Source organism: Medicago sativa, chromosome 3, assembly GCF_051527215.1.
Source record: "Medicago sativa cultivar Bolivia chromosome 3, Bolivia_mono, whole genome shotgun sequence".
NCBI lineage: Eukaryota > Viridiplantae > Streptophyta > Magnoliopsida > Fabales > Fabaceae > Medicago > Medicago sativa.
Genome location: NC_140751.1, coordinates 63,759,661 through 63,768,576, shown reverse-complemented (window position 1 = coordinate 63,768,576; position 8,916 = coordinate 63,759,661). Strand labels below are relative to the sequence as shown.

The 8,916-nt window shown below is 33.9% G+C and overlaps 1 long non-coding RNA gene across 1 annotated transcript; it reads left to right on the top strand.

Annotated features, from left to right (window-relative positions):
• The first annotated feature begins 387 nt into the window (after positions 1 to 387).
• Positions 388 to 8,595, top strand: LOC146939081 (uncharacterized). Its single transcript, XR_015031545.1, has 3 exons — positions 388 to 591; positions 662 to 771; positions 2,462 to 8,595. It is a non-coding gene; the product is annotated as an uncharacterized LOC146939081 (long non-coding RNA).
• Positions 8,596 to 8,916: the final 321 nt, after the last annotated feature.

Sequence of the window (8,916 nt, the reverse complement as noted above, 5' to 3'; positions counted from 1 at the left end):
TCTAAGTCTCACCATGAGTCTCGTTGCTAAGCTCTTTTTCATTTGAGTTTGAGTTAAAACCTCTGGGTATTTTGGGAGAAGCACCATGAAAAAGATGAAGGGAGTACAATTTTTTTAGTACAATTTTTTTTTCGAGTTGTTAATTTATTTAAAGTTACATTATTCAAAAAAAATATATTTAAAGTTACAAGTTGAACAGTAGAAAATACTACTTTTGTATGGCGTAAATGTGTAATAATCGAAACTACTATGGTGGGTCTATAATAAGATTAAATAAAACAATTGGGTGAATGTCATAATATGACATAAACGGGCAAATTGACCATAACATGTATTTCTTTTTTTTGTACACCATACAAAGTAGATTGCCTTTGTATGCTAACCTTCACACACAACATTACCTTATCACTAATATTCAGTGGCACTTCAACAACCAAAATGAACCTTGTTAGGAAAAAAAGTTCTTTACAGAAATAACCTTTTTCTTTTAAGGATAAGAGAGAAAGAACGAACCATATTTACACAAATTCACGGGAGTGTATGATTCAAGAAAAGGTTTCACCAGAGTGTACACAAATTGAATTTTAACGGGTTTGTTTTCTCTAAAGCATATTCAAAATGTTAAACTAGCTAGTGTCTCCCCGCTGATTTTTTTTTTCAGGCTTCTGCTTGCAATTGGAGATAGAAAGATTTATAAAGTAGAACATGGCTTCAGCTGGCCGCTGCTGATTTGAGAACGGGGAAGATTCTTTCTTGTGTACAAGAAGCGAGGTAATAAAGCAAACATATTTTATTTGAATTATTCTTTTTCGTATAAAATGTGTTTGGAGTGAAGGTTTAGAAGGGGAGGGGAAGGGAGGATTTACTTTTCTTTTTTAAATTAGAGAATATATAACATGTTTTTTCTAAAATAAATTAAGTTGATTGAAGTATTATATGATCGTTTATCATGTTAATATGTTAACTTTTTAAAAAATATTTCCTAATGTCCGTAATTTAAAAATGAAAAGTAAACTCTCCTCAAGTTTCTTTTTAAAAACAACAAACTTTTATCGTGGTAATAAATTTTTCATCAATTTTTTTTACTTATTTACTATTTGTTGCCTTAAATCAATATTAGGTTTCAATGGAAAAAAAACTCATGAATGTCTTTATTTCTTAATTTTTGGGTTTGGGTTTGAATGTGTTAAAATGATGAATATATTTTGGGTTTGAAGATGAGGATACAGATAAAGATGACTTTTTTTTACTTTTTTTGGTTTTGTATTTTTAATAAAAAATAGTTGAAAATAACATTTTTTGTTGATTTGGTTGTGCCACACTAGTGTTTATCGACCACGTTAGCACTCTTTGACAGAGTTGGACGGAAAAAGACAACGATATAAATGTTGTATGACTTAAAGGTCAATTTGGTTATCCCTCCGTTTCAAAATGAGTGTCGTTTTAGCCAATTACACACATATTAAGGAATGGAATAAAGTAGTCAAATGTCGTAGCAATTTTACCAAATTATCCTAATCAACTATTGGTTTGCTTTTTATTAAAGAAAAAATAATACTTTGGAAGTAGTGTAACATAGTATTAATTGAAGGGTATAATTGAAAAGAAAAAGTTATTATTGCATTGGAAACTGAAAGTGACATTCATTTTGATACAAATTTTTTTGGCTAAAACGGCACTCATTTTGAAACGGAGGGAGTATTTAGAAAACATAGGGGATTAATTTGGCACAAACAACAAATTTAAAGGAGTGCATGATCCATTTATTATTTAACTTTTTTCAAAAAGTAATAAATTTATACATATTTAAATTTGTATATTGTTAAGGGGAAATTAAATAAACCTCCCCTGAGGTTTATCAAATTGTAACATACACCCCTTCTATTTTCTAATTCATCACAAACCTCCACCACTGTTTAATTTTCAAATGTCTGTTAAGTTTATTCCGTGGAAAAAACAAATTCATCTTCCACGTTGTAAAACTTGATACTTTGCTTTTTCCTTTCCTCCAACCAGCTTCTTCACTTAGAAACTTTGTTCTCCCTTAGAAGCATACACACTCTTTATATATGTTGGCAAATCTGAACTCGTTTTATTCAATATCCCTTGTAATTTTTTGTATTCCAATTTAAGTGAAGTGGTCACAAATGGAAATGGCGGATGTAGAAAAAAAAAAGGTCTCGAAATGAAGGATTCAATGTAATTGAACAATAATAGAAGCTTTAATTTTGGCTATATTGTGAGAAATATATGAATCCTAGACATGTCACTGTTACGTGGAACCTTAAATTTTGTTATTAGGTTTGATGTTCATGGTCAGAATTTAAATTGTCTTAGATCCTTCGCTGATCTTATTTAAGTTTGACTTCAAATGGTGTAATAGATTTTAAACACGGTGTTGCTATGTTTCGTTAGAGTTGCTTCCAAGTAATTGAAGGATTGCTTAATAATTCTTCTGCAGCGTTCATTGTTGAAGACAAGTGGGGGATCTGGATTTGCATCAAAGGTAATACTGGAGTTGTTTTGGTTTTGAAATTCGGTCTGTGCATTCCTCATCCTTGTGTTTAAAATTCTGGATGTCTTTTTGCTTTTAATGTAATGGAGAAAGGGAGAAACAAACACTGATAATAGAGAAGGGTGGTTTATATTTATTTAATGAAAACTTAGGGGAGGTCAATGCTTATTTTAAAACGAGAGGGGGTGTTTGTGTTATTTAAAGAGACATCGAGGGAGGTAAATATAATTTTTCCTATTAATATATGACACTTTTGATTTTGCCCCTGTAAAATATTTTTTTAGATCTGTCCTTGTAAAATAAATATTCTTCAGGATTGCCCTTTGGCCCCTATGACTCAGCAGAATCTTTTACGTGGCACTGATATGGATATATCTATGTGCACAATATCAAAAGTTAATAAAGTAGACGACAAAGACTCGTGAAAGGGAAATATTATTTGTTTTCCAAGTTGACGCGACTGACAAAATAAATTGTTCTGAAACTTATTTTACAAGATATAATATTTTTGGCGAAGAGAATTCAAAAAAGACACTCCTAGATGTCCTAAACGATTATGACATATTTCATTGGATAAAGAAGTAAAGGTGGATGTGTTGAGCTTGGAAGGTATGTCTTCTGGATAGAGGATAAAGCTCACCCCGAGATATTACATCTCATTAAATACATCCTTGTTTGAAAATCCTTCACATAAAACCCATAATGGTCAAATTTAATAGAAACTTCAATGTCAATGGAAAATTTTCTCACAAAAACAAGATATTTGGTAAATTTGGGGTGCATGTAAGACATTGTTTTCGATTAAGGGATATTAAGATTTTCTACTAATTTACTAACCCAACCAATAACTGATATTATGACCACTGTCAACAATAATATCATTAATCATATTGGAATAAGATGCAAGATTGCCTCTGTTCATTGTCATGTGAGATGTATCTCCGATGTCCATGTACTTTTGTTTGTCAGGAGGAGCAATATATGTTGGTGTATATGATGATTAAGCTGCAACAACATGCGCCTGTTGTGGTTTTTCTCCAAGAACAACATGCTTACGAATTAAAAGTATTGATTTTTACCAATTGTCAGTTGTAGGATAAGAGCAAGGAGGAGTGGCCCACGACTCCCACATTGCATTCCAAGGAGGATAGGTCGACCAGTGTTGTCGTTCATGTGGCTGATGCCATGATCCTTGTTAAAGGTGATGAGATCGTCCGCGTCGACCTCCACCTAGTCTGCTGCCTCAACCATCATGGTTATGGCCCAAACCGCCACGACCTCTGTTGTTGTTTTTATTGTTGCGATTGGGACGATGAGAAGATGAATCGTTATAGTTGTCTTGTTGAGCAACTAGAAAAGTGGAGTTGTCAACGGTAATACCCGTTCATTTTGCACGTGTTATTTCTTCTAAGATAACTATAGAATGAGCCTTGTAAAAAGGAGGAGGAGGATCAGAATGGAAGATATGAGAGTCGATAGTAGCATAAGAATCAGAAAGACCAAAGACAAGTTGAAGCACTCTACTTTCGTCGGAAACATGTGCACGAACATTAGAGAGTTGGTCGGAAAGAGACTTGATGTGTTTTCAGTATGATGAAGCATTCGAAAATCGTTCCATGCTAACTCTAGAAAATTCTTCCTCTAGGCATAGAGCTCTTGAATTTTTGTTATAAAAAAATATATTAAAAAGGTGATCCCAGACAAGTGTAGCGGTTGAGTCACGTTCAATAATGGTATGAACAAGATAAGTGGATATAGTGCCATAAATTCATTGCAAAACAATGGCATCTATGTGTTTCCCTAGGGATGATCGGTTTCTTTAAGGGAGGGTGAAGAAGATGTGGCATCAGTTGGTGATGTTGGGATGATGTAGTCGAGAACTTCATAGGCTCGGGTAAAGAATTTGAACAATTCAGACCATGTGTTGTATTGGATTTTATCAATATCAATGGTGATTTTGATGAAGTTTGTAATTTTGGAAATAGTGAATTTAGGATGAATGGTAGAGATGCTGGTTTCGGGAGCATATAGTAATTTTGGCCATGGTAATTTTTTCTTGGGGAGGGGGGAGATTTTGAGAGAATATTCACAAATTTGTTCGAAGTTATTTTGTGGCAAGTTGTAAATAAAGTTTATGTAAGTTTTAATATTGTTTTATCTTGGTTTTCGGGTGTCAAACATTGATTACGTTTGAACCTTTTAAACCGGTGATATCTTATTTTTTCTTGGGAAGGGAAAAAGTAAGCAAAACCCTTGAGAATCGAGGTCCGGGAGTTGTTTTCGCTACGGGAAGGTGTTAGGCACCCATAACGACTATAGTAACCTATAGGAACCGTCTTTAACTTCTACGCGCGCGCTTTATTTTTAAATGCTATTTGGAAATGTTATTTACACCTAAGAGTTGCTAAATGAAGAATTTGGAGGGAGAAGAATGTGTTTGAATTTTTATTTTATTTGAATTGAAGGAATTTTGTTCCTTGCCTACGTACCCGATTAAGGGATCAAATCCACCGTAGTTCTCTCTCAAAAATGTTTTTGTTTTTGTTGGTTGATTTTAAGTTTGAAAATTGGATTTTGAAGAATAGAAAGAGGCCTCAAGGGCATGAGATTGGAAAATAGTGAGGTTGAATTAGTGAATTGCAAAAGAAGTCAAAGTTTGATTATTTTCATTGAAATTTGATTAAGAAAATGGAAAAGAAAATACAATGGGATATTGGATCCCAAGGTTTATTTGGAAAAGGTTTGAGTGAAGTTGTTCACATTTGTTTGGAAAATTGGTTTTCTCTAAGTATAAGTCCTAGGCATTCACCTAAACATACAATCCTAAACATACATCTAAACATGCATATTCTAGCTACTTAGTGATGTGTGTGCATGTGTCGGTGCTTGTGTCGGTGTACATCATTAGAGTCCATTGTCCTTTACATCATTGACCTAGTTACATTCTATGGCCTCTTTGCCAAGAAAATTAAAAGCATGGAAGTAAAATATTACAAGAATTCCTAAGTGTTTACATTCTAACTTTGGTACAAATCATATTGCAAGAAGAATAGAGATGAAAATGGGATGAAATGATGATGCTTATGGTGAATATGAAATATGAAATGAAAAGGTTAGTAGCATAAGGCAATATCAAAGGAAATAAAGCAAGAGAAGTACTAAGACGTAAAGGATAGAAAGTAAAGGCAAAAGAGTGCAAATATAGCTAAAATTTATTCATAAAATGCAAGAACCAAGTGACCTATAATTCTCACATTCCAATTACAATTTAAAAGGTCTATAATAAAGTCTTGGAATGGAAATTAAGGCTACATGATTTTCTTGGCATTTTAAAACAAACTTTGAACATACTTGCATTATTTAACTATTCAACTAACTTGCAAGCTAAGTAACTAATCAAAATTCATACTCATGCACTAATATCAAACACAAACAGTAGCTAAACCCTATGGAATCAAAAGGTATAGGTCACCAACATTCATCAAGCAATTGGAATTAAAATCAAATGAATTTTCATTTATTTTTAGCACAAAATGTCACAAAACATTAGGAAAATTAACCACATCATGCTCACCAATTTCTTTATGTAAAATTAACACTAAAAGGTCACATAATTGTCAAAAAACACTCATGAATTTCTTTGGAATTTTTTAAAGAGTTTTGATCACAAGAACATGTAAGATTTTCACAAGATTTATCAAATGTAGCAAACTATTGGAAAAATACTACATATTTTTTATCCAAATTCAACACATAATATCATCACAAGAAGATCAAGAAACTAGTCAAAAACACATGAAAAAATACTTGGAATTTTTAACAAATTTTTGAGCATAAAGGTGTGCAAATAGCAAGAAACAGTGACAAGAATAGCAAAAAAACAGGGAAACACGCAGGAATCTAAGCCCAAACCCAAGCCCAAGGGAGGAATGGATCCTGGATCCTTCAGAAAACACAGAAGGCCGTTGGATTGATCCAACTGGATCAACCCCTAGATCTAACGGCCAGGACGCAAAGCCAGTGGTCCAAGACTGAACCAAACCGGTTCAGTCTGCTTATAAAAAGTCTTGAAGACCGGTTCACCTCATTTTCCCATTCGTTTCTCTCTCTTCTCTCAGAGTTCTCTCGTTCTCTTTTCTTCTCACCCTAACCCTAGCTGCGCCGTTCATGGCATTCACACATCAAACATGATTTTGGACTATGAACTATGAATTAACACTCAAATCAAACATAGAATGGACGCGAAACACTTCGATCTTGCTATTTTTCTGAAGAAAGTTGTTCGAACCGTTCGATTTTGACTTTTTTGGAGAACAAGAGTTCGAAACGTTTCGATCTACAAATTCTTTGAAGACGAGCGTTCAAAACGTTTCGATCTACATGTTTCAACAGGTTTGATTTTGGATCCTTATGTTTTTTAGGGTTTCAACTTTCTTTTCAAATTTTTCTGAATCAAAACCCTAATTCGAACTACTTTCTTCATTAATCATGGATTTGAACCTCAATTGATGAAATAAACGGTGAATTTTGGACGATTCATGTTTCTAGGGTTTCGTTCGAACTTCTTCGAATCTTTTTCAAAATCTTTCTTCAATTCACCGTTTATTCTTGATTTCAAACCTTCGATGATGATTTCGGAGCAAAAACGAGAAGGTTTTTCATGAATATACCTGGATTTGTTTGGGGGTTCGAACGTAAGATCCTTGAGCAAGCTTCAGCTTCTTCTGGTGAACTTCGAGACCGAAAATAAATCGGTGTTTTGGCTTTCTTCTTCTTCGAATTGTGATCTTGCTTCAATTTCCCCTTTCTTCTCTCTTCTTCGAACTGTGATCGTACAATTCCCCTGAAATTGTGCTGGAATTGCAGTCTTCAATTCGATGATGATGATTCCTTCGAATCTCTGAGAATTGCAAAACGAAATCACTTCGATTTTGAACTGTTTTGATTATGCAATTGTTGAATTTGAACTTTCTGTGATGAATCTGTGGATTTTTTGTTGTGAATTGATGAGTTTGAGAATTTTTGTGGCGGTGATTGACTTTGCTTGCGGTGGTTTTAGTTTGTTACGGTGGTGATTGAATTCTGTTACGGTGGTGATTGGAGAGAGAAATTCTGTTAGAGTTTTCTGATGGTGATGTGTCACTGAGTAATTGGGAAAAATCCTCTGTAATTGGTGATGTGGCCTCAATTTATAGGCCAAGTGTAATGTTCTGGACCAATAGCCTTGTGACACCTGGACCTGGACTTGAAATAATTCGGCCTTGGACTGTTTTTTGGACTTGGGGACCTGTTTGCAATTTTGAGAAATAAAAGGACTGACCTGCAAAAAATAAAACTTAAAAGAAATGACCTGGACAAAAAAAAAAGACTATCTTGCAATATTTGGGACTTTGGGACTAAAGTGCAATTTTGACCAAAAGGACTTAAACGAAATTTGACCTAACATAATAACAAAAGTCTTAAAATAAGAGAAAATAACATGAAGGGCCAAAGTGCAAATTTAGGAACTTTAGGACTTAGAAAAAAAACTAAAATAAAATTGGAATAAAAAAGGTAATTTGACTAAACGTAAAGTGAAACGTCTAAAATTTGACCAAACGGACTAAAACGAACCAATGGCCTAAATGAGGTACTTTAAAGTACCTCTCTGCCGAAATTTTGTGTGAAATGACCAAAATGCCCCTGGGGCTGGAACTGTCCTAAACGACTCAAATGCACTTTTAAAAAGGATTTTTAACAGAGAAATGAAACACAGACTTATACAAGCAAAATTAAAAGACTCAGAGACAATTTTTAGGATTTAAACAGTGACTGGACACTTGAAATGACCGAAATGCCCCTAGGGGCAAAACTGACTCAAAATGACTTCAAAAATGCAAATTTTGGCATGGATTGAAACAGAGACTTATTCAACCTATTTGAAAGGATTCAAACAAATTTTTTGAAAGATTGAGAGACATTTGACACAGGAAATGACTAAAATACCCTTGCATGTGAATTTTGCAAATAACATTGAAATAAAATGCAGAGAAGGATGCAATTGATCAGAGACAATTCAAATGACTTATAATGCAAGAAAAGGAGAAATTGATTAGTATTTTTAGGTCCAAAATTAGGGCATAACAGCTGCCCCTATTTAAGTTTCTTTGTCCGGAGAGTCAAGAGACGAAGTCTTAGAGTTGACGGGACGAAGATACTTAAATATTAACATTTGCACTGTTTTTGGACGTAAAAATACGCTTTCAGATTTTCAAAATTATGAATGCTATGCAATATTTGATTATGAATGCAAGACAAACAACTGGAGTCTATGGAACCTATCATGTCACTGGGGATTCAGGTGGCCACTGACAGGGTAGACAAACCAGGGATAGAGAATAAGGTACAAGTTGTTCTTTGGG